The sequence below is a fragment of the Desmodus rotundus genome, chromosome X (assembly GCF_022682495.2).
Source record: "Desmodus rotundus isolate HL8 chromosome X, HLdesRot8A.1, whole genome shotgun sequence".
Lineage (NCBI taxonomy): Eukaryota > Metazoa > Chordata > Mammalia > Chiroptera > Phyllostomidae > Desmodus > Desmodus rotundus.
The window spans coordinates 48,174,161-48,199,795 of NC_071400.1; the positions used below are offsets into that span (position 1 = coordinate 48,174,161).

A 25,635-nucleotide genomic window follows, 5' to 3' on the forward strand; every position below is an offset into this window, starting at 1 on the left:
AAATAAATAAACTGAAATTCATGGTTTTATTTAATCCTCACCCAAGGGCTTTTTTTTTTTTTATTGCTTTTAGAGAGAGAGGGCTGGAGAGAGGAAGGGAGAGAGAAAAACATTGATGCAAGAGAGAAGCATCGATTGGTTGCCTCCTGTAAGCACCCCAAACGGGGGTTGTATGCCTGGTACCTGAGATCAAACCTGCAACCTAGGTATGTGCTGTGAGTGGTAATCAAACCCACACGTTTTGGTTATGACATGACACTCCAATGAATTGAGCCACACTGGCCATGGCTGAAATTTATGTTTTATCTCCAAAACAGTGCTCCACAAAAACTGGTACACTCTTAGGGTGTTTTGTTTTATTTTACACTTTGTTCTTAACTATCAGAGCCTACCTTTTGATTTGTTTGAAACTGGATTGAATATCAGACAATAGGTACCAATTTACTCACTCACTACTCCACTAAGAAGTAAACAATTCTGCAGTAGAAAACTAGTGCCATTTAATGACATCACACTACAGTTTAGCACAGGAAGCCAAGTAGGATACTGTGGATGGCTGTTTCTGCTAGGGGAACTTAGGAAACCAGAATGTAATCTCCCGATTTAGAATTTGGCCAGTAGACAAGAGTCTAACGCCCCTACTCTTGTGAACATAGCAAGGAATCTTTAATAAGCACCAGTATCCATGCCCTTAGTCCTGCATTATATCTAAAAGGCAATGCACTATCTTGGCTAGCATACCAGGTTAAAGGACCGATGCAATGGGAAACTCTAAGACAAGGACATTCCAGCTAAATTACAAAAACAGTTTTTCCCCCAAGGATTTTAAACTCCAATTCCAACCCTTACGATCATAATGGAAGTAGACAACAAACCCAAACATGAACACTGAAGAAAATAAATCATTACCTGACCAATAGGAATTACTATCTGAAGTACTTTGTTGTATTGGCTGGCAAAAGTGGGGGGAGGTGTGAACACTCCCACCTTTTTCTCTGTGTTAACTTCTGAGCCTGGCTCATCTCCCACACTAACTTTGTGCCTCAAGATGCTTTGTAAATCCTCTGGCAAGTACTGGTGGTGGCAGTAATGCCTTCTTTTAGCCTTTGAGGAAATGCCTCTCCTGGCCTTCTTTTCTTGCAAAGTCACAGCATAGAAATAAATGTATTTCATTCAAATAACAATGAGATTCTCAAATCCAATTCTGTGAAAATGTTCTTTTACATCTACACAAAGTGCACACTGGATGTGAAAATTGACCTTGCTCAGGATTCTTTGCCTTGAAGCGTAAAGGTCGAAGTATGATAGAGCACATGTGTCTCTACCCGCTGTTGATACTGGGGTGCGGTGATAATACCCTCCAGAGGAAACGTTAAGGTGCCTTCTGCTTTTTGTAACTGACTGTCAGGCTGGGAGCTGAAGATTCCACATTTTTAAAAAATAAATAAATCGGCCATAGTCTCCTTGTCAACAGAGCACATTTGAACTGTAAGCATTTCTGCTTCTGCATCTGCCTCTAAATTGTTATGAACTAACTTTTGTCAAATGGTTTGTTTAAAACTGTGAAAAACTACTTGAACAAAGGTTATGCACATTATTTACTAGATGATAAAACTGGGATTGGAAATAAGCCCGATAGTTATTGGTTGTTTTATCATAACCTCAGTTTGTTCTCATGTTTACAATAGTTATTTTTCATTTCAGTAAAATATAATTATAATTTGATGAGGTGGTGAACACTTGTTAATGTTGCCAAATTGTTTTCTTAGGTTCCTAGGGCTGTGGGTGACATGAGGAACATTCACGTAGTTCAATGAAAAGAAACTTCCATTTATGCCCAAACAAGTGTTATTTTTATCCTCTGTCATCAAACTTTCTCAACTGTCATCCTTGAACAACTGCAGCATGTAATATTATTAGCTACCACTTTGATCTAACTTTGTACACATATGACACATGATTGTGGTGGTGGAGGTGACCATCAGTTCGCTTTTTTATTTGCATGTATATGTGAATAAATACTGTAATGTTTAACCTACTTCTCAATTCAAGTTGATAAATCAGCTTTTGTTTTCCTAATTGCAAAACAGATCCTTCCCTCCTGAATCCTCTCTTTATGTAATGAAGACCATTACTTGACTATGTTTCTTATTTCTATTTTCCTTAAAGACTTCATCAACTATCCTCTATGCATGTAATGGGGTGTGAAAATGTATGTACCATAATATGCCCCACCTCCACATTTAATTATAAACATATAGTTCTTTTTCTACAACTAATCTCACTGTGCTCTGGAGTACTTACTCCAGTTGCCTGGAGATACAGTTTGGACAGAGTGAAGATTAACACTGTCGATTAAAGTATAAAAATGTGTTCAGAATTAAAAGTCTCTTGTGCAAATACAGGTTTCCCCCATTATCTGAAGTAGAGCATTTCCATGCAACCTTTTGTAAGCATAAGTGGTGAAAAGTAAAGAAGCAATGGACATTAGTTTATGTGGAAAAACTTTTGAGTGTTCCCAGATCCAAAATAATAACCTACCAAATCATACCAAATAACACACAAAAGTCAAAATAACACTAACATATAGTGTTAACAAAAGAAGTCACAATGTGATAAATACACAGGATGCTTTGTACCCCCATCAGTCCACTCAAGCAATGCACTTTCCACTTTATGCATTATCGAATGCCGACTAGAGGAGACTATTTTACTACTAGCAGAACCACATCCAATTTTACACTAAGTATAACAAACACCCTTATGAGCTCTCTCAGGCTTTTCTGATACCTTAGGACACATCTTGCTAATGGATGCACAGAATTAATTGAGAAAAAACATAAATTCTCACAGACACAGTTCAAAGTTTTGATAGGCTGATGCTAAAATGCTAAGTGCAGTTCCCAGGGAAGGAGCTGGGCAGTACCACTGTGGCTACTCGTGGTGCATGCTGCCTCTATAATGGCTACTCCAAAACAAACACTAACCTCTATTATCACTTTTGACGGTTTTTGTAAAAGTGAAAATCCTTTTCAGATTTCTTTCTGTTAGTGAAAGTAGGTACTCATGTAGTTCTTTTGCAAAAGCACAGTGGCTTCACGCAAACTTTCACAGAGCAGGGTATACCTGTATTCAATCTAAAGTTCAGACTCATTTGTGGCAGTAAGCGAACCCCATAACCTCTGCTAGATCCTAGTTGAAATTTATCTCATTTTGCCTCTCTTGTGGTGTCTTTGTCTGGTTTTGGTTTCAGGATAATATTGACCTCAAAAATTGAGTTGTGAACTTTTCTTGCTCTTCTGTATTTTGGATAAGTTTTACAAAAATTAGAAATTAATTCTTCTTTAAAAGTGTGGTAGGGATCACCAGGGAAGCCATCGGCTCCTGGGGTCTTGTTTTTTATGGGGAGATTTTTTTTTTATTAAACTGATAAGAACAGATACTACACTTGATCTTAGCCAAAAGGCCGAGAAGCGATGGGAAATTTTTTTTTTAATTACTTAAAAATTAAAATTACGATTTTGTTGCTTGTTATGTGTCTATTGTCCTTTTCATTATTTTGAGTCAGTTTTTGTAGTTTATGTATTTGTAGGAATTTGCCCATAGCAACTTGGTTATCTAATTTGTTGGCATACAATTATTTATAATATTCTTTTATAATCCTTTATTTCTGTAAATTTTGTAGTAATTCCTCCTTTTTCATTTCTTTTTTCAATTAAATGTATTGGGGTGACATTGGTTAATAAGATCATATAGGTTTCAAGTGTACATTTCTATGACACATGATCTATATATTGCACTGTGTGTTCACAAACCAAATTCATATCTTCTGTCACCATGTATTTGGCTACTTTTACCTGTTACATTTCTAATTTTAGTAATTTGAGTCTGATTCTTATTCTCCTCCTTCTTTTTTGGTCAGTCTTACTAAAGGCTTGACAATTTTGCTGGTCTTTCAAACAAACAACTTCTGTTTCATTAATTTTCTCTATTGTTTTTCTATTCTCCATTTCATTCACTTCTGCTCTAATTTTTATTATTTACTTTCCTATATTTCCCTTGGGTTTCGTTTGCCCTTCTGTTCTAGTTCCTTAAAATGGAAGTTTGGGGTCTTGATTTGAGATATTTCTTCTTTTTTTAATAAAGTCCTTGCAGCTATAAATTTCTCTCTAAACCCTGCTTTAGCTGTATCCCATAAGTTTTGGTATGTTGTGATTTTGCTTTCATTCATTTCGGATATTTTCTAATTTATCTTGTGATTTTTTGCTCTGACTATCAGTTATTTAGAAGTGTTTTATTTCCACATATTTGTGAATTTCCCAAATCTCATTGTTATTTATTTCTAACTTCTTTGTGATAGAGAATATAACTTGTATGATTTCAATCATTTTAAATATGTTGAAGCATATTTTTTGGCCTAGCATAGAGTCTGCCCTAGAGAATGTTCCATATGCACTTGGAAAGATTATGTATCTACTGTTATTATGTGTAATGCTCTATACATGTATGTTAGGGTTAGTTGGTGTATAGTATTGTTCATGTCTTCTATGTACTTATTGCTGAGTAAGAGTGGCTCATGCATAACCAAGATAAAGAAATTGGCTTTTATTCAAGGAGCCGAATGGGAAGCCATCGAAGGGTTTAATAAGACCAGTCAAGAGACTTCCATAATCTAGGATAGGCCTGGACCTAGGTAGTAGCTGTTATGATGAACTGAAGGGGGATATTCTACATAAATTTTAGAGTTGGAGTCAATAAGACTTACTTATAGATATGTTGTTGGAGTGAGGAAAAGGAAGGAATTAAGTATGATGCCTAGATCTCTGGTTTAAGTAACTGCATACGTGTTTGCTGACACACTGAGATAGAGAATATAGGGGAAAGAGCAGGTTGGGGGGAATATCAAGAGTTCTTGGCTTAATAAGTATAAGGTATCTGTTAGATATCCAAATGGAGATGTCAGGTAGACAGCCAAATATGCATGTTATGAGCTCAAATGAGAGTCTTTACTAGAGAAATAAATTTGGGAGTTATCAGCATATAGGTGGTAGTAGAAGCCATGGTCTGGATGAGATGACATAGAGAGGAATATAAAGAAAAAAGAGAAGGCCAAGGATTGAGTTCTGATGTATCACAATATTAGAATAAATCTGCAAAGAAGACTAAACAAAAACAGGCAGTGAGGTGGGCATGGCGGTGAGAAACCAGCAGTGTTGTGTCATAATATCCAAAGAAAAAAAATGTTCTAAAATAAAGGGAATGGTTAACTATGTCAAATACTGAAGGGAGTTCAAGAAAGATGTAGGTAGAAAAGCATCTATTGAATTTGGCAATATAGAGGGTGATTGTTGCAATAACATGAATAGTTTCATTGAAATGGAGGGGCCATAAGCCAGATGAGAGTGAATTGAAAAGTGAATAGGGAGATAAGGTGTTGCAGACAGGTTAGACATAATTCTGTTGAAACATTTGGCTCCCAAGAGGAACAGAGAAGTAAAGGGTTAATGAAGGGGAAGCCAGAGAGGAAAGTTGGGTCAAATAGGGCTTTTCTTTCATTAAGGATAGTTTCTAAAGCTATTATAAGTACTAGTTGTTATTATCATTTATTTACAAACATTTAAATGTGTTTATTGATATTAGAGAGAAAGGAAGGGGGAGAGAAAGAGAGAGAAACATCGATGTGAGAGAGAAACATCAATTGGTTGCCTCCCATTCCCTCCCAAAGCAGGGATTGAACCCACAACCTAGGTATGTGCCCTGACTGGGAATCGAACCCGCAGCCTTTTGGTGCACACAATGATGCTCCAACCAACTGAGCCACACTGGTCAGGGCCAGTATTATTTCTTTGATTATCATCATTACAAAGTCTTCAGTGAAGTGTAGCTACAAGCAATTCTTAGATAAATGGATTAACCCAGAAACACTTCTGGCCTGAAAAGCACAAATATTGAGATCTCAAAACATCAATTTTTTTTCAGTTCTAGTATTGTACATAGGGAGATTGATAAAATAGAGGATCCACCAGGGAACAAGGAGGACTGAGCTAGATGGAAATGATGAGCACAGGGAGAAGACAGTCAGCAAAATGCCTAGGCTTTGGTAGTGGCTGAAGTGTGTGTGTGTGTGGGGGGGGGTGAGACAAGTAGACAGTTGAGGGGCAGAGGAAGGATAGGCATTTTATAAACCAGCCTTGAGTTTCCAGTGGAATTTTGATGTTGTGATGTTTTACTGCTTTGGCAAAATTTTGCTCACCAGCCCTTGCCAGTGTGGCTCAGTTGGTTAGAGTGTCATCCCATACTCCAAAAAAGTTGCAGGTTCAATTCCAGGTCAGGGCACGTACCTACGTTTCAGGTTCACTTCCCAGTTCGGAGGCAACCAATTGATGCTTCTCTCTCACATCTCCATCTCTCTCTCTCTCTCTCTCTCTTTCTCATCAATAAACATCTTTTTTTAATTTTTTTTTTCTCACCAGAATCCCAACAGGGCCTAGCAGTTGTTTTGGGCATACATTGTCTGGGGCTGTAGTAAACATCTACTCTCAGGCCTTTAGCACAGCACATGTTCATTCATTGTACAACTTCAAGGTACTTAACTTCACTTTCCTTATCTCTTGAATTACCTGTCAGTATGTACCTCATAAAGTTATTGTCCTCATAAAGTTATTGTAAGGATTAAATAATATGTGTATAGTGCTTAGCGTAGTATCTATATTAGGGTTAACAAGCATTTGTTAAGCATCCACTGTGTTCCAGACCCCATAATAGGGAGACAGAGAGGAGTAAGGAGGTTTCCTATCCTTTAAAGTCTTACAAAACTAGTGCAGAATAAATAAAGACTTATGAAAACATAATTAAGCAATCCATTTTAGCATTTTAGCAACCCACTTACATGGCCACATGCCAAATAGTTTCTTCATTTAGAACAGTTTGACATAGAAAATATTTAGCATTAAAATTCCACGCTGATCAAAAACTCCCATCTATTCACTCTTACTCGTATTGTGATCTCATGTCTTTGTGACCTCATGTCCATAGACCTATCACTATTTTTCAATCTTCCTGACATCTCCTCCTTGCCCCACTTCTACTTTACCTCCTTCTCATCTCAGCTTGATAACCATTAAAAATCATTTGACAAAACTTCCACTAGCTTCCTCATTTCTTTATATTTATTACCTCCACCCACATCTGCTCTGGCAACCTCTGATCCTGAATCAACTTCACCATGTTTTCTTTCCTTTTATTTTCTTCATGTTTATTTTCTTGTTATTTTTTTTTCTGGATCCTTATGATAGATGCCTAGCTCTCTCATTTTCATCCTTTATTTCTTTTCAAATATAAGTATTTCAGGCTATAGCTTTCCCTCTGTGTATTGTTTTAGTTGCAGCCCACAAGTTTTATATGTATTATTTTCATTTTAATTCAGTTCAAAATATTTTATAGTTTCCAATATGATTTCTTTTTTGACCCATTTTTTTTCTGTTTGTTTTTTTTGAAGTTTCGTTTTATTTTTATTTTTAAAAATTGTCTTATTGTTGTTCAATTATAGTTGTCTGCATTTTCTCCCCACCCCTCTACCCCACCCCAGCCAAACCCACCTCCCTCCCCTGCTTCCACCCACCCCCTTGCTTTTGTCCATGTGTCCTTTATAGTAGTTCCTGAAAACCCTTCTCTCCACTGTCCCCTCTCAACTACCCTCTGGCTCTTGTTAGATTGTTCTTAATTTCAATGTCCCTACTTACATTTTGTTTGCTTTTTTCTTTTGTTGATTATGTTCCAGTTAAAGGTGAGATCATATGGTATTTGTCCCTCACTTCCTGGCTTATTTCACTTAGCATAATGCTCTCCAGTTCCATCCATGCTGTTGCAAAGGATATAAGTTCCTGTCTCTCTGTTACGTAGAATTCCACTGTGTAAATGTACCATAGGTTTTGGATCCACTCATTTGCTGATGGGCACTTAGGTTGCTTCCAGTACTTGGCTATTGTAAATTGTGCTGCTATGAACATTGGGGTGCATAGGTTCTTATGGATTGGCGTTTCAGGGCTCTTAGGGTATAATTCCAGCAGTGGAATTGCTGGGTCAAAGAGCAGTTCCATTTTTAGTTTTCTGAGGTAATTCCATACTGTTTTCCATAGTGGCTGCCCCAGTCTGCATTCCCACCAACCATGTAGTAGGGTTCCCTTTTCTCCGCATCCTCTCCAACATTTGTTTGTTGATTTGTTTATGTTGGCCATTCTGACCGGTGTGAGATGGTACGTAATTGTGGTTTTCGTTTAGATCTCTCTTATGGCTAGTGATGCTGAGCATCTTTTCATATTGACCCATGTTTTTTAAGGTGTGTTTTTTAATTGTAAAGTATATGTGGTTTTTCTACTTATCATTTTGTTGATTTCTAGCTTAATTGTATTGTGATTTTAGAATGTCATTTGTATTATTTTAATCCTTTTCACTACGACCTAGTATATGGTGGTATCAGTTACTTAAAGCAGTTTGATTAATGTTCTATGTGCGTTTGAAAAGAGTATGTATTCTGCAATTGTTGAGTTCAATATTCTATACAATATTAAATCAATTTTTTTCTGTTATTCAAATCTTATCGATATGTTATTTTGGGGGGGAGGGTCTATTTGTTCTATCAATGATGGAGAGAGGTGTGTTAAAATCTCAGTATGATAAATGGATTTATCTATTTCTCCTAAGGCTATTCATGCAAATTTAACAATCCTGTAGGATTGCTTTTTATTAAAAAAAAAGAAATGACTATATCTTTAATAGTGCTTCTTTTTTTTTGCCTTAAAACCTAATTTGTATCTGATACTAATATAGCAGTACCAGCTTTCTTTTGGTATTTGTGTGAAATGTCTTTTTCCATCCTTTTACTGTCAATCTTTTTGTATTTTATGTTGTAAATGTAGCTATTGAAATGGCATATGGTTGGTGTTTTAAAATTTAGGTTTTTAACATAGCATTTAGCCCATTTTTATTTAAGTATAATTACTTACATATTTGTATTGAAATATTTCTCATTTGAATTTCCTATTTGTCTTACATATGGTGCCTTGTTTTGTTGTATACTAAGTGATTTTTAATTAGATCTACTTATTTCTTTGAAAAATAGTTTGTGCTAAGTGAAATAAGCCAGGCGGTGAGGGACAAATACCATATGATCTCACCTTTAACTGGAACATAATCAACAAAAGAAAAAAAGCAAACAAAATATAACCAGAGACATTGAAATTAAGAACATTGTAAGAATAGCCACAGGGGAGTGGGGAGGGGATAGTGGGGAGAGGGGTCTATAGGAGCTACTATACAGGACACAAGGACAAAATCAAGGGGGAGGGTAGAGATGGGGGAGGGAGGTGGGACTGGCTGGGGTGGGGTGGAGGGAAGGGGAGAAAATGCAGACAATTGTAACTGAATAAAAATAAATAAATAAATTAAAAAAAAAAGAAAAATAGTTTGTGGGAGTGTTTTGAGATTTAGGATGAGGGTGGGTTCTTGCAGAGGATTTGCATTCTGCCAGGTGCCTGGTGGTACCACCATTCTGGGTCTACTTTAAACTATATTTAGAGCTTGTGGTATTTTGGAGCATGTAGAAATGTGAATTTAGGCAGCAAATTATTATTAGACAATATTGTGTTTACAACCTGTCACACAGGTGCCTCCTCCTCCACTCAGAACTAGGCTGCTTTCCTCAAAGTCTTATTATGTGTATTCATAGGGGGTTATTTCTCATTCAGTGGTACACTGATGTTTTAGCTCTTTGTCATTCCAGTTTTTTTCTGGAGAGGAACCTTATTAGACTCTCTACCTTGGGTGGGCCCTTGGCTTTATGTTTTCACATCACTTATGGCTAGTTCTGTGAAATTTAAATTAAGTTCAGCAAATGTTCTCAAAGAAGTAATTTCATCAATCTGCCTTCACTTAGATCTGGGCTCATAATTTCTTACCACCTTTCCAGCTCTTTGATACTTTTAAGGAGATGTTTCTTGCATTTTGTTGAATATTTTTAGTTGTTTTCTGTGGGAAAGTAGTTGACCTAGTATGGCATACCTAGCTGACCATATTACTAGAACCCCAGCATATGTTTTTTCACCCTGTTCTGAGACTGCAAAACTGCTAGGGAAAATCAAAAAATTGAACTCCATAATAAATTTATGATTTCCAGCCACAACTGGCCCTTCTCCCTATTGTTTTACAATTATTTTATTCATCTTTATTCATTTCCATTTGTCATTTCCCACAGCAGCTGTTTTAACCCATTACTACACTCCTTCAATCCTCCCACCCTTTTCACACTTCTGAAGGTCAGGCTTCTTACTTCATAAAACACACACACACACACACACACACAATGATTTTCAAGTGGGAATTCCCTCAACTCTCCTTCATCCAACACCTAAGTGTTGTCTCTATTCTTCCATCCTTTCTTGCTTCCTTCCTCTCTCTTGAAAAAGAGAGTTTTGTCCTTACTCTTTCCATGTCCTGTGGTCCAGAATAGTTTCAGTCAAAATATAGTGGTGGGCCCCTTCCAGTCCTCAAACTGTTTGATACTGATCCACAACATAAACACTAAAATTAAGAGTAAAAATTTAGAAACTTTTATAGCCATTTGATAAAGTAATTGTATGTTTATTAGATGTAATAATGAAAACTTGGGGCTTATGTTTTGAATTTCTTTGTACTGAACTAGAACTCATCCACCCCTGACTTGTCTGAGACTCAATTCCACACATTAGCCCTCTCCTCTTCTCAGAGCTCTCCTTTCACTCTCCATAAGCATTCTCCCACATTAATCTTTCTTTTAAGTTTGCCTACTGTGTGGCCATCGTATTTCTCTCTTTCCATTTACTGCCAGCCTTCTTGAAAGAATAAGCCTCATATCCTGTTTCCCTTTTCATTACCTCCTCTTAAACCCTCAAACCACAATGGTCTGGCTTATGTTCCTACTCTACTCCAGCAAAAGTCACATCCAAACTGCCCAATTCATGGTGGCCCTTTTAGTACTTGTCTAATCTGACCTTTACTCTGAATTTCATACACAACACTACCCCTTCCTTCCAGGATCTCTCATCTCCTGTGTCTTCTAGGACACCTTTCTCTTCCATCCTTCAACTGATTGCTGCTTGTCTCAGTCTATTTTGGATTCTTCTCTTTCTCTAGTCCCTGTGTAGCCCCTTCTGTCCCTCAAGCACCTATCCTCAGCCTTTCCTTTTGCTTTACATTCATTAACACCGGTCTATTCAACACTTGTATCCTGACGACTTCCAAGTCTTTAACTCCAACCCTGACTTCACTAACCAAGTGCAGGCTGACTTTTCAATTGGCTTACTAGCCAATTGAAATTCATCCAGATATTGCAAATACACCTGAAATTCAATATATCTAAAAGGTAACTCATACACAACCTTAACCCTCTTGGGTATTCCCTATTTTGGCTAATATCATCTCCATTTATCTGATTTTTCAGGCCTAGGAATCATCTTTAACTCTCACTTATCTCTCACCTCTTACACTTAATGCATCAAAATTATCTTAAATCCATTTTCTACTTCCATTACCTTATTTCATTAACTTTCACTAAGTGCTATGTGGTTAGTCTCTCTGTATCCAGTCTTACCCTCCTACAATCCATCCTTGATACCTCTGGCAGAAGGAGCACTAAAAAAAAAATACTGTTCTCATTTTGTCACTTGCTTACTTGAACTATTGGTTCAAGTTTCTCATTCCCTTTCTCATTGCCTTTAAGAAGAATCCCGGTACCGCAGACGAGCCCGCACCCACGCCGCTCAGAGATCAGGGAAGATGGCGGCAACATAGGTGGGAGCGGAATCCACTTCCCCTCAGCGCCAGGGAAATACCTAGCTGATCTGAGGAGCAGAGCGAACAGCCAACAGTACTCCAGCATATACGAAGATTAGAGACCAAAGATAGAGGACATTGAAAGATCTGACAGTGAGACAACAAAACCTGGAGTGCTGAAAAGACTAGAGTTAGACCATGTTAAACACATAAACGTCAGCTCAAGACCAGTGAGCACAGGAGAGTAAGGAGACAGCACCACCGAATCCCATTGGCATTCTACCATAGAAGTTCATATCATAAATCCAGGGAGTCAGAACAAAGCAATTTAAGAAGCAGAGGCCAACAAGAAGAGCCTCACAAACAATGGGAAGACAAAGAAACAATTCCCAAATGAAAGGAAAGGAGGAAGTCTCAGAAAGAATACTAACCGAAAAAGAGGCAACTCAACTATCAGATACTGAGTTCAAAGCAATGGTCATCAGGAAGCTCACTGAGCTCTCTGAGCTCAAAGAGAACTACCAGAAACTACAAGGAAACTACAATGAACTCACTGCAAACTATATAAACATGAAAAAGGAAATAGAAACTATCAACAAGGGCCAAGAGGAAATGAAGAATACAATTTCTGAATTGAAGAACACAGTAGAAGGAATGAAAAGCAGAATTGATGAAGCAGAGGATCGGATCAGCGAGCTGGAGGATAAAGTAGAAAAAAACACCCAGAAGGAGCAAGAAAAGGAAAAGAGGCTCAGAAAGAATGAAGAGGCAATAAGGGAAATGCAGGACAACATGAAACGTAACAATATCCGTATAATAGGAATACCAGAAGGATAAGAAGAAGAGCAAGGGATAGAAAACCTGTTTGAAAAAGTAATGATGGAAAATTTCCCTAATCTGAGGAGAGAAAAAGTCACCCAAATCCAGGAATCACAGAGAGTCCCAAGCAAGAGGAACCCAAAGAGACCCACTGCAAGACACATCATAATTAAAATGGCAAATTTCCAAGACAAAGAGAGGATCTTAAAGGCAGCAAGGGAGAAAAAGGAAGTAACATACAAGGGAGCCCCAATAAGGTTAGCAACTGACTTCTCAATGGAAACGCTCCAAGCCAGAAGAGAATGGCAAAAAATATTCCAAGTAATGAGAACCAGAGGCCTGCAACCAAGACTACTTTACCCAGCAAGGCTCTCAATCAAGATAGAAGACCAAATAAAGAGTTTCCCAGACAAAAGAAGTCTAAAAGAAGACAGCTCCACCAAACCAGTTCTGCAAGAGATGCTAAAGGGACTGCTTTAAGGAAAGGAAGGAAAAGAGAAAGACAGAGGAACACTGGTAGGAAATAATGGCAATGAATAACTACCTATCGATAATAACCTTAAACGTAAATGGATTAAATGCTCCAATCAAAAGACATAGAACAGCTGAATGGATAAGAAAACATGACCCACACATATGCTGCCTACAAGAAACCCATCTCAGGACAAAAGACTTACACAGACTGAAAGTGAAGGGCTGGAAACAAATTTTCCAAGCAAACGGACAGGAAAAAAAAGCAGGGGCAGCAATACTCATATCAGACAAAATAGACTTCCAAAGAAGGGCCATAAAGAGAGATCCAGAAGGTCACTTCATAATACTCAAAGGAAGAATCCACCAAGAAGACATAAACATTATAAATATATATGCACCCAACATAGGAGCACCCAAATACATAAAGAAAATATTGGAGGATTTCAAGAAAGATATTGACAGCAACACAATTATAGTAGGGGATTTTAACACCCCACTATCAAAAATGGACAGGTCTTCCAAACAGAAGATCAACAAAGATATTGTGTCACTTAACAATACCCTAGAGGAAATGGACTTAACTGATATATACAGAGCTTTTCATCCCAAAGAAGCAAAATACACATTCTTTTCAAGTGTCCATGGAACTTTTTCAAAGATAGACCACATGATAGGACACAAAGCAAGCCTCAACAAATTCAAGAAAATTGAAATCATATCAAGCATCTTCTCTGACCACAAGGGTCTGAAACTAGAAACCAACCCCAAGGGTAAAAACCCAAAACACTCAAAAACATGGAGACTGAATAGCATGCTATTAAACAATGAATGGGTCAAGAACGAGATTAGGGAAGAAATCGAAAGCTTCCTGGAAACAAATGTAACGAACTCACAACAACCCAAAACCTATGGGACACAGCAAAGGCAGTCCTGAGAGGGAAGTTCATAGCAATACAGGCCTACCTTAAGAAGTTAGAAACAGTTCAAACAAACAACCTAACCCTATGCCTACAAGAACTGGAGGAACAACAACAAAGACAGCCCAGAGCAAGCAGAAGGAAGGAAATAACCAAGATCAGAGCAGAACCAAATGACATAGAGACTAAAAGCACAATTGTAAGGATCAATGAATCCAGAAGCTGGTTCTTTGAAAAGATAAAATCGACAAGCCTTTAAGTAGGCTTATCAAGAAGAAAAGAGAGAGGATCCAAATAAACACAATTAGAAATGAAAGTGGAGAGATTACAACTGATACCACAGAAATACAAAGGATCATAAGAAATTACTATGAAGACCTGTATGCTAAGAAATGTGAAAACCTAGATGAAATGGACACATTTCTACAAAAATATAATCTTCCAAAACTGACTGAAGAAGAAGCAGAAAACCTGAACAGACCAATATCAGCAAAGGAAATTGAAGCAGTCATCAAGAAACTCCCATCACACAAAAGCCCTGGACCAGATGGCTTCACAGGAGATTTCTACAAAGCATTTAAGGAAGAACTAACCCCTATCCTTCACAGACTATTCGAAAAAATCCAAAGTGATGGAAGACTCCCAAACTCTTTTTATGAAGCCAACATCATCCTAATCCCAAAATCAGATAAAGACACAACGAAGAAAGAAAACTTCAGGCCAATATCGCTGATTAACATAGATGCTAAAATTCTCAACAAAATATTAGCAAACCGCATCCAGCAATATATTAAAAAGATCATCCACCATGACCAAGTGGGATTCATCCCAGGGATGCAAGGATGGTACAATATTCGCAAATCAATAAACATAATACATCACATCAACAACAGCAAAGACAAAAATCACATGATCATATCAATAGATGCGGAAAAAGCATTCGATAAGATACAGCATCCATTTCTGATAAAAACACTCAGCAAAGTGGGAATAAAGGGAGCAGTCCTCAACATAATTAAGGCCATATATGAGAGACCTACAGCCAACATCACACTCAATGGACAAAAACTTAGAGCTTTCCTACTAAGATCAGGAACTAGACAAGGATGCCCTCTCTCACCACTCCTATTCAACATAGTATTGGAAGTCCTAGCCACAGCAATCAGACAAGAAAAAGCAATAAAAGGCATCCAAATTGGAAAGGAGGAAATGAAACTGTCACTGTTTGCAGACGACATGATAGTGTACATGGAAAATCCTATAGACTCCACTCAAAAACTACTCGACCTAATAAATGAATTTTGCAAAACAGCTGGATACAGAGTCAATACCCAGAAATCAAAGGCATTCCTGTACACCAACAACAAAACTGCAGAAACAGAAATCAGGAAAAAAATCCCATTTGATATAGCAACAAGAAAAATAAAGTACCTAGGAATCAACCTAACCAAGGAGGTAAAAGACCTGTACTCAGAAAACTACACAACACTGAAGAAAGAAATGAAGGAAGATACAAACAAATGGAAGCATGTACCATGTTCATGGATTGGAAGAATTAACATCATCAAAATGGCCATACTACCCAAAGCAATTTATAGATTCAATGCAATCCCTATTAGAGTACCCATGACATATTTCACAGATATAGAACAACCATTGCAGAAATTCATATGGAACCATAAACTACCTCGAATAGCAGGAGCAATTTTGAGAAAGAAGAAGAAAGCAGGAGGATTCACAATACCTGATATCAAACTGTATTACAAGGCCACTGTAATCAAAACAGCCTGGTACTGGCATAAAAACAGGCACATAGACCCATGGAACAGAATAGAGAGCCCAGAAATAAACTCAAACCTATACGATCAATTAATATTTGACAAAGGAGGCAGGAGCATAAAATGGAGCAAAAACAGTCTCTTCAACAGATGGTGTTGGAAGATCTGGACAGCTACGTGCAAAAAAATGAAACTCGATCACCAACTTACGCCATACACGAAAATAAACTCAAGATGGGTAAAAGACTTAAATATAAGTCGTAACACCATAAAAGTCCTTGAGGAAAACATTGGCAGGAAAATCTCAGACATTCCACGCAGCAACATCCTCACAGACACATCCCCTAAAGCAAGGGACATAAAGGAAAGAATAAACAAATGGGACCTCATCAAAATAAAAAGCTTCTTCAGGGCTAAAGAAAACAGCACCAAATTACAAAGAGAACCAACAGTATGGGAAAACATATTTGCCAATGATACCTCAGACAAGGGCCTGATCTCCAAAATATATAAAGAACTCACACGACTCCCCTCCAGGAAGACAAACAACCCAATTAAAAAATGGGCAAAGGACTTGAACAGACACTTCTCCAAGGAAGACATACAGAGGGCCCAGAGACATATGAAAAGATGCTCAGCATCACTAGCCATCAGAGAGATGCAAATTAAAACCATAATGAGGTATCATCTCACACCAGTCAGAATGGCCAACATAAACAAATCCACAAACAAATGTTGGAGAGGATGTGGAGAAAAGGGAACCCTCGTGCACTGTTGGTGGGAATGCAGACTGGTGAGGCCACTGGAAAACAGTATGGAATTTCCTCAGAAAACTAAAAATGGAACTGCCCTTTGACCCAGTAATTCCGCAGCTGGGATTATACCCTAAGAACACTGAAACACCAATCCAAAAGAATCTGTGCACCCCAATGTTCATAGCAGCACAATTTACAATAGCCAAGTACTGGAAGCAACCGAAGTGCCCATCAGCAAACGAGTGGATCCAAAAACTATGGTATATTTACACAATGGAATTCTACGCAACAGAGGAAAGAAGGAGCTTATACCCTTTGCAACAGCATGGATGAAACTGGAGAGCATTATGCTAAGTGAAATAAGCCAGGAAGTGAGGGACAAATACCATATGATCTCACCTTTAACTGGAACATAAGCAATAGAAGGAAAAAGTAAACAAAATATAACCAGAGTCATTGAAGTTAAGAACAATCTAACAATAGCCAGGGCGGTGGTGGGGGGTGGGGGCGGGGACAGTGGGTAGAGGGGATTACAGGAACTGCTATAAAGGACACATGGACAAAACCAAGGGGGAGGGTGGAGAGGGGGGAGGGAGGTGGGTTCAGCTGGGGTGGGGTGGAGGGATGGGGAGAAAAGGCATACAACTGTAATTGAATAACAATAAAAAAAATTATAAAAAAAAAAAAAGAAGAATCCCAAACTCATTATCACTGTATGTAGCAACATTTTCAATCACATCCTAGCCAGCTAGCTAGCCTTGTCTTTTACCATTATATCCAACATACTTTGTACAGCAGTAAGATTATTGATAGTTCCTTGAGCATGTTATGTCCTTTCACTTCCTATTTTTCTTTTAGGGAATTGATTTCCTTCTTTGCCCATGCTATTACTTCTTTTTTTTTAATTCTTACCTAAACTATTTTTATCATTTTTATTGTTATTTTATTATACTTGCCCTAATTTTTCCCCCTTTGCCCTCCTCTGCTCATCCCACCCCCTGCTCCCACAGTCAATTCCCACAATGTTGCCAATGTCCATGGGTCATCCATACATGTTCTTTGACTACTCTCTTCCCGTGAATTCCACTATTATCCCCCTCCCCCTTTCCTCTGGTCACTGTCTGTTCCATGTTTCCAACCCAGTGGTTCTATATTGCTCATTAGTTTATTTTGTTCATTAATTTTCTCTTATAGGTGAGTTAAATGCTATTTGTATTTTACCAACTGGCATATTTCACTTAGCATAATGCTCTCCAGTTCCATCCATGCTGTCACGAAGGGTAGGAGTTCCTTCTTTCTTTTTGCCATGTAATATTCCATTATATAAATGTACCATAGTTTTTTGATCCACTCATTTACTGATGGTCACTTAGGCTGTTTCCAGCACTTGGCTATTGTGAATAGCTCTGCTATGAACATAGGGATGTATAAGTTTTTTTGAATTGGTGTTTCAGGATTCTTACAGTGTAATCCCAGCAGTGGAATTGCCGGGTCAAAGGCAGTTCCATTTTTAGTTTTCTGAGGAAATTCCATATTGTTTTCCACAGTGGCCTCACCAGTCTGCATTCCCACCAACAGTGCACTAGGATTCCCTTTTCTCCACAACCTCGCCAGCACTTGTTGTTTGTTGATTTATTAATGATGGCCCTTCTGAGAGATGTGAGGTGATAGCTCACTGTGGTTTTAATTTGCATCTCTCTGTTGGCTAGTGATGTTGAGCATCTTTTCTCATGTCTATGGGCCACCTGTATGTCCTCCTTAGAGAAGTGCATATTCAGGTCCTTTGCCCATTTTTTAATTGGATTGTTTGTTTGTCTTCCTGGTGTTGAGTTATATGAGTTCTTTATACATTTTGGAGATCAAACCCTTGTCCGATGTATCATTGGCAAATATGTTCTCTCATACAGTCGATTCTCTTTTCATTTGATGATGGTTTCTTTAGCCGTGCATAAGCTTTTTAATTTAATGTAGTTTCATTTGTTTATCTTTTCCTTTATTTCCCTTGTCCTAGGAGATATATTGGCAAAAATATTGCCACGTGGGATATCTGAAATTTTCCTGCTTATGTTTTCCTCTAGGACTTTTATGGTGTCATGACTTATATTTAAGTTTTTTATCCATTTTGAGTTTATTCTGATGTATGGTGTAAGTTGGTGGTATAGTTTCATTTTTTTTGCATGTATCATTCCAGTTCTCCCAACACCATTTGTTGAAGAGGCTATTTTTGCCCCATTTTATGCTCCTGCCCCCTTCTTCAAATATTAATTGACCATAGAGACTTGGGTTTATTTCTGGGCGCTCTATTCTGTTCTATTGATCTATCTGTCTGTTCTTATGCCAGTACTAGGCTGTTTTGATATAGTGGCCTTATAGTATAGTTTGATATCAGGTATTGTGATTCCTCCTACTTTGTTCTTTCTCAAGGTTTCTGAGGCTATTCAGGGTCTTTTTTGGTTCCATATAAATTTTTGAAATATTTGTTCTAGAGTTGTGAAATATGCCATTGGTATTTTAATAGGAATTGCATTGAATCTATAGGTTGCTTTGGAAGGTATGAACTTTTTTTGAATATTTATGAGTATATTTGAGGCCAACTGACAACAATTGCCAAAAACAGGACCTCAATGGATCGAGAAAATGCCCTAGAAAATGGTAGTTTTGCACCTTATTTTGTACATTGCAGTCAAAAAGGATGTAAGTGGGTTCATGAAATCCATTGGTGAGAGGGAGGTGGGAGAAAGCAAAGTTGGGAGGGAACCTCTGGAATTGAATAAAAAGTAAAATGATAAATACATAATTCTTTTACGTAGGTGGGTATAGGTTAGTTACAGTCAACAATAAGATAACAATAACAATGAGGTGGGAAGGACAGTAGGAGTTTCTTTTCTATTTTTAGTCTTTTAATTTTAAATGTTTATTGATTTTATTTATTTTTTTGAATTTTCCTGTTTTTTAATTTTAAGTATATTTTATTGATTACACTATTACAGTTGTCCCAATTTTTCTCCCTTTGCCCCCCTCCATCCAGTACCATCCCTTCCCTCCAGTGTAAACTGCCTCCTCCCCCCCGTTAGTTCATGTCCATGGTCATACATATAAGTTCTTTGGATTCTCTATTTCCTATACTGTTCTTAACCTCCCCTGTCTATTATATAACTACCATTTATGCTCCTAAATCCCTATACCTTCTCCCCCATTCTTCGCCTTCTCCCTCGCAGGCAATAACCCTCCAATATGATCTCCGTAGATGATCTCCATATCTATGATTCTGTTCCTGTTCTAGTTACTTGCTTAGTTTCTTTTTTAGATTCAGTTGTTGATAGTAGTCTTTTTAATGTTCATCATTTTGATCTTTTTCTCAAGTAACACCCTTTAACACTTCATAAAATAAGGGCTTGGTGATGATGAACTCCTTTAGCTTTACCTTCTCTCGGAAGCACTTTATCTGCCCTTCAATTCTAAATGATAGCTTTGCTGGGTAGAGTAATCTTGGATGTAGGTCCCAGCTTTTCAACATTTTGGGTAATTCTTGCCAGTCCCTTCTAGCCTGCAAAGTTTCTTTGAGAAATCAGCTGGTAGTCTTATGGGAACTCTTTTGTAGGTAACTTTCTGCATTTCTCTTGCTGCTTTTAAGATTCTCTCTTTATCTTTAAGCTTTGGCATTTTAATTATGATATGTCTTGGTGTGTTCCTCTTTGAGTCCAACTTTTTGTGACTATCTGTGCTTCCTGGACTTGTGTGTCTATTTCCTTCACTACATTAGGGAAGTTTTCTTTCATTATTTTTTCAAATAAATTTTCAATTCCTTGCTGTTACTCTTCTCCTCCTGGCATCCCTATGATTTGGATGTTGGCCCTTTTGGAGATATCCCCCCCCAGAGTCTTCTTATTTTGTCCTTTTTTTAAAAAAAATTCTTGTTTCTTCATTTTGTTCTGGTTGAATGTTTATTTCTTACTTATGTTCCAAATCATTTATTTTAATTCTGGCTTCCTTCTCTTCACTATTGTTTCCTGTGGATTTTTCTCTATTTCACTTAGTGTAGCCTTCATTTCTTCCCTTATTTTTTTAAAGAGTTTATTTATATAGTTTTTTTGTTTGTTTGTTTTGTTTTTAAATATATTTATTGATTATGCTATTACAGTTGTCCCATTCCCCCCCCACTCCACTCTATCCTGCCCACCCCCCTCCCTCCCACATTCCCCCCCCATAGTTCATGTCCATGGGTCATACTTATAAGTTCTTTGGCTTCTACATTTCCTACACTATTTTTACCCTCCCCCTGTCTATTTTCCACCTATCATCTATGCTACTTATTCTCTGTACCTTTACCCCCCTCTCCCCCTCCCACTCCCTTATTGACAACCCTCATGTTCTAGTTGTTTGCCTAGTTTGCTCTCGTTTTTGTTTTAGGTGTGGTCGTTAATAACTGTGAGTTTGCTGTCATTTTTACTGTTCCTATTTTTGATCTTCTCTTTCTTAGGTAACTCCCTTTAACATTTCATATAATAAGGGCTTGGTGATGATGAGCTTCTTTAACTTGACCTTATCTGAGAAGCACTTTATCTTCCCTTCCATTCTAAATGATAGCTTTGCTGGATACAGTAATCTTGGATGTAGGTCCTTGCATTTAATCTTGGGTAATGTAATTATGATGTGCCTTGTTGTGTTCCTCCTTGGGTCCAGCTTCTTTGGGACTCTCTGAGCTTCCTGGACTTCCCGGAAGTCTATTTCCTTTGCCAGATCGGGGAAGTTCTCCATTATTTGTTCAAATAAGTTTTCAATTTTTTGTTCTTCCTCTTCTCCTTCTGGCACCCCTATAATTCGGATGTTGGAACGTTTCAAGGTGTCCTGGAGGTTCCTAAGCCTCTCCTCATTTTTCCAAGTTCTTGTTTCTTCATTCTTTTCTGGTTGGATGTTTGTTTCTTCTTTCTGGTCCATACCATTGATTTGAGTCCCAGTTTCCTTCTCATCACTATTGGTTCCCTGTACATTTTCCTTTGTTTCTCTTAGCATAGGCTTCATTTTTTCATCTGTATTCGAACAGATTCAACCAAGTCTGTGAGCATATTGATAACCAGTGCTTTGAACTGTGCATCCGATAGGTTGGCTATCTCTTCGTCGCTTAGTTGTATTTTTTCTGGAGCTTTGAAGTGTTCTGTCATTTGGGCCATTTTTTTTTTGTCTTGGCGTGTCTGTTACTTTAAGGGGCGGAGCCTTAGGTGTTCACCTGGGCGGGGTAATGCTGGTTGCTGCGCTGTGACGCTGTACGTGGGGGAGGGGCCGAGTGGGAGCAATGGCGCCCGCCTCACTCTCCTCCGGATTTCAATCTTTCACTCGGATACCCACAATCAAACTGGGCCACTCTGGTGCTGGTTCCCGAGTAAGTGGGCCTGTGCACACTCTAGGCCCCTGTGGGTCTTTCCAACAACCTCTCCTGTGAGGCTGGGAGTCTCTCCTGCTTCCGCCCCAACCCCCAGGGGCGCTTTCAATCAGAGGTTTGAGGCTTTATTTCCCCCCAAGCTGGAGCCCTGGGTTGCGCGGTCTGCTTCGCTGCCCGCCGTTCGTCTGGTTTATCTGTGGGCGAATGTGGTGCCGCAGGGTGCTACCCGCCACTCTGCCTGCCCCGCTCTCCGCCACTCTTGAGTCCGGCCCTCTGGGTTTATCTGTGCAAATGTGGGGCCGCAGGGTCTGCTAGTGCTTGGACTGCCTGCACCATTTGTCCCACACTCCGCCAGTCTCAGTCCCGCCACAGCCAGGCGAGTCCTCCCCACCCCGGTGCCCGTCTCCGCCCCTCCTACCAGTCTGGATGAATGTTTATTTTCTATTTCCTTGGTGTCAGTCCCCCTTGCTGTTCGATTCTCTGTCAGTTCTGGTTGTGCGAGGAGGCGCAGTGTGTCTACCTACGCCGCCATCTTGGTTCCTCCCCTATTTATATAGTTTTAGAGAGAGGTAAAGGAAGGGAGAAAGAGAGGGACAGAAACATCAATGCGTGGTTGCCTCCATGTGCCCCCAAAGGGGACCCAGCCAGCAGCCCAGGCATGTGCCCTAACTGGGAGTCAAACCAACAACCCTCTCATTCACAGGCTGGCACTCAATCCACTGAGCCACACCAGCCAAAGCTCTTCCTTTATGTTTTGCCGTATTCAATGAGTTGTCTGAGCATTCTGATCACCAATACTTTGAACTCTGCCTCTAATAGGTTGGCTATCTCTGCATCGCTTAGTTCTTTTTCTGGGGTTCTGTTCTGTTTCTTATTTTGGGCCATATGTCGTTGTCTTCTCAATTTGACAGCCTTCCTTTGTGTACTATGTAGAGCCACTTTGACTCCCTGTCTTAGCACCCCTGTTAAATTGCATAGGGTGGAGTCTTGGGTATTTGCCAGGACCAGCAGCCTGCTTCATGTGTTTTGTGGCTCCCTGTTGGGGGAAGGAATGGAAGAGTAGACAATGTTGCTGCTGGATGACTTCTGGGGGCTTGTCTGGCATTCACCCCATTTCTAGTCACTTTACCCACTGCCCCTCCAGCTGCTTCCCTGGTTGTGGTTCCCAGAGTGGGTGGGTTCGCATATGTTCCAGGCTGTCCTGAGAAACTGGCAGTTTCTTCCACCACCCTAATCCCCACTGGTTTTTATAGCCAGAAGTTATGAAACTTCATTTTCCCAGCGCTGGAGCCCTGGGCTGTACGGTTTGGCTTGGGGCTGGGATCACTTGCTCATAAGGCGCCCCCCCCCCCTGATTTTTATCCACCTCACATGAACATGGGACCACCCATTCTACCTTCTGCTGCCACCACCTCACTGCCACACCATGTCCTCTCCACCCCGGCTCCCCGACTCCGCCCCTCCTAATTATCTGGATGATTATAGCTTCCTTAAATCCTTGGTTGTCAGACTTCCATACAATTCAATTTTCTGGCAGTTTGGGTATTTTTTTTCATTTTGAAATTGGTTGTGATCCTTCTTATGGTTGTATAGGTCCTTCTTATGGTTAAGGAGGCAAAGCGTGTCTACCTATGCTTCCATTTTGACTGGAACCCTAAATGTTTATTCAGGAAGTATGGACATTTTAATGATGTTAATTCTTCTAATCCATGAACATGGTGTATGCTTCCATTTATTTGTATCTTCCTTAATTTCTCTCTTCAGTGTTCTATAGTTTTCCAAGTACAGGTCTTTTACCTCCTTGATTAAACTTATTCCTAGGTACTTGATTTTATTGTAGCTATAGTAAATGGGCCTTTTTCCCCCAGTTTCTCTTTATGATATATCTTTGTCAGTGTACAAAAATGTCATCAATTTCTGAATATTGGGTTTGTATCCCTCTATTTTGCCAAATTCACGTATTCGATCAAGTAGTTTTTTTTGTAGAATATATAGGGTTTTCTACGTACCCTATCATGTCATCTGTACACAATGACAGTTTTACTTCCTCCTTTCCAATTTCGATGCCTTCTTTAAAATATTATATTAATTATGATATTACAGTTGTCATGATATTTTGCCCCTTTGCCCTCTCCACCCAGCATCCCCGACTCCCTCAGGCAATCCCCCCACCATTGTTCATGCCCATGGGTCATGTGTAGAAGTTCTTTGGCTACTCCATTTCCTATACTGTACTTTACACCCCCATGGCTATTTTCTAACTGCCTATTTGTACTTCTTAATCTCCTCACCTCTTTATCCATTCCCCCACAAGCCCCTCCCATCTGGTAACCATCAAAACGCTCTCTGTAGAAAGAAGGAGCTTATACCCTTTGCAACAGCATGGATGGAACTGGAGAGCATTATGCTAAGTGAAATAAGCCAGGCGGTGAGGGACAAATACCATATGATCTCACCTTTAACTGGAACATAATCAATAGAAGAAAAAAGCAAACAAAATATAACCAGAGACATTGAAGTTAAGAACAATCTAACAATAGCCGGGGGGTGGGGGAGGGACAGCAGGAAGAGGGGATTACAGGAACTACTATAAAGGACACATGGACAAAACCAAGGGGGAGGGTGGAGGTGGGGGAGGGAGGTGGGTTCAGCTGGGGTGGGGTGGAGGGATGGGGAGAAAAGGCATACAACTGTAATTGAATAACAATAAAAATTAAAAAAAAAAAACCGCTCTCTGTATCCATCATTCTGTCTCTGTTCTTCTTGTTTGCTTAGCTTGTTTTTCAGATTCAATTGTTGATAGATAAGTATTTTTGCCATTTTATTGTTCATAGTGTTGATCTTTTTCTTAAATAAAGCTCTCTAATATTTCATATAATAATGCTTTGGTGATGATGAACTCCTTTAGCTTTTTCTTCTCCAGGAAACTCTTTAATCTACCCTTTGATTGTAAATGATAGCTTTGCTGGGTAAAGCAATCTTGGCTATAGGTCCTTCCTTTTCATTACTTTGAATATTTCTTGCCAGTCCCTTCTAGCCTGCAAAATTTCTTTTGAGTAATCAGCTGACAGTCTTATGGGAACTCCCCTGTAGGTAACTACTTTTTACTTGCTGCTTTTAAGATTCTCTCTATATCTTTCACCTTTAGCATTTTAATTATGATGTGTTCTGGAGTGGGCCTCTGCTCCATCTTGTTTGGGACTCTCTGTGCTTCCTGGACTTGCATGACTATTTCCTTCACCAAATTAGGGAAGTTTTCTTTCACTGTTTTTTTAAATAGATTTCCAATTTCTTGCTCTTTCTCTTTTCCTTCTGGCACCCCTCTGATGCGAATATTTGACCTCTTGAAGTTGTACTAGAGGCTCCTTATTCTATCCTCATTTTTTGGATTCTTTTTTCTTCTTGTTGTTCTGATTGGGTTTTTGCTCCTTTATGTTCTGTATCATTGATTTGATTCTTGGCTTCATCCACTCTACTATTGTTTTCCTATAAATTGTTCTTTATTTTAATTAGTGTATTCTTCATTTCCGACTGGCTCTTTTTTAAGTTGCTGAACCTCTCTAAGTTCCTTGAGCATCCTTATAACCAGTGTTTTGAATTCTGTATCTGATAGGTTGCTTGTCTCCATTTTGTTTAGTTCTTTTTCTGGAATTTTGATCTGTTCTTTCATTTGGGCCATGTTTCTTTGTCTCCTTCTTTTGGCA

At 38.9% G+C, this 25,635-nt stretch overlaps 1 long non-coding RNA gene and 1 pseudogene across 1 annotated transcript in view; one reads left to right on the forward strand and one right to left on the reverse strand.

Annotated features, from left to right (window-relative positions):
* The window catches only part of LOC128779961 (uncharacterized), a 41,920-nt gene that overhangs the window by 1,607 nt on the left and 14,678 nt on the right, over positions 1–25,635 (forward strand). The window contains exon 2 of the long non-coding RNA XR_008425987.1: positions 74–206. This is a non-coding gene — a long non-coding RNA (uncharacterized lncRNA). The remainder of the gene's footprint in view (positions 1–73; positions 207–25,635) is intronic.
* Positions 3,311–3,478, reverse strand: LOC112296907 (U2 spliceosomal RNA; annotated as a pseudogene).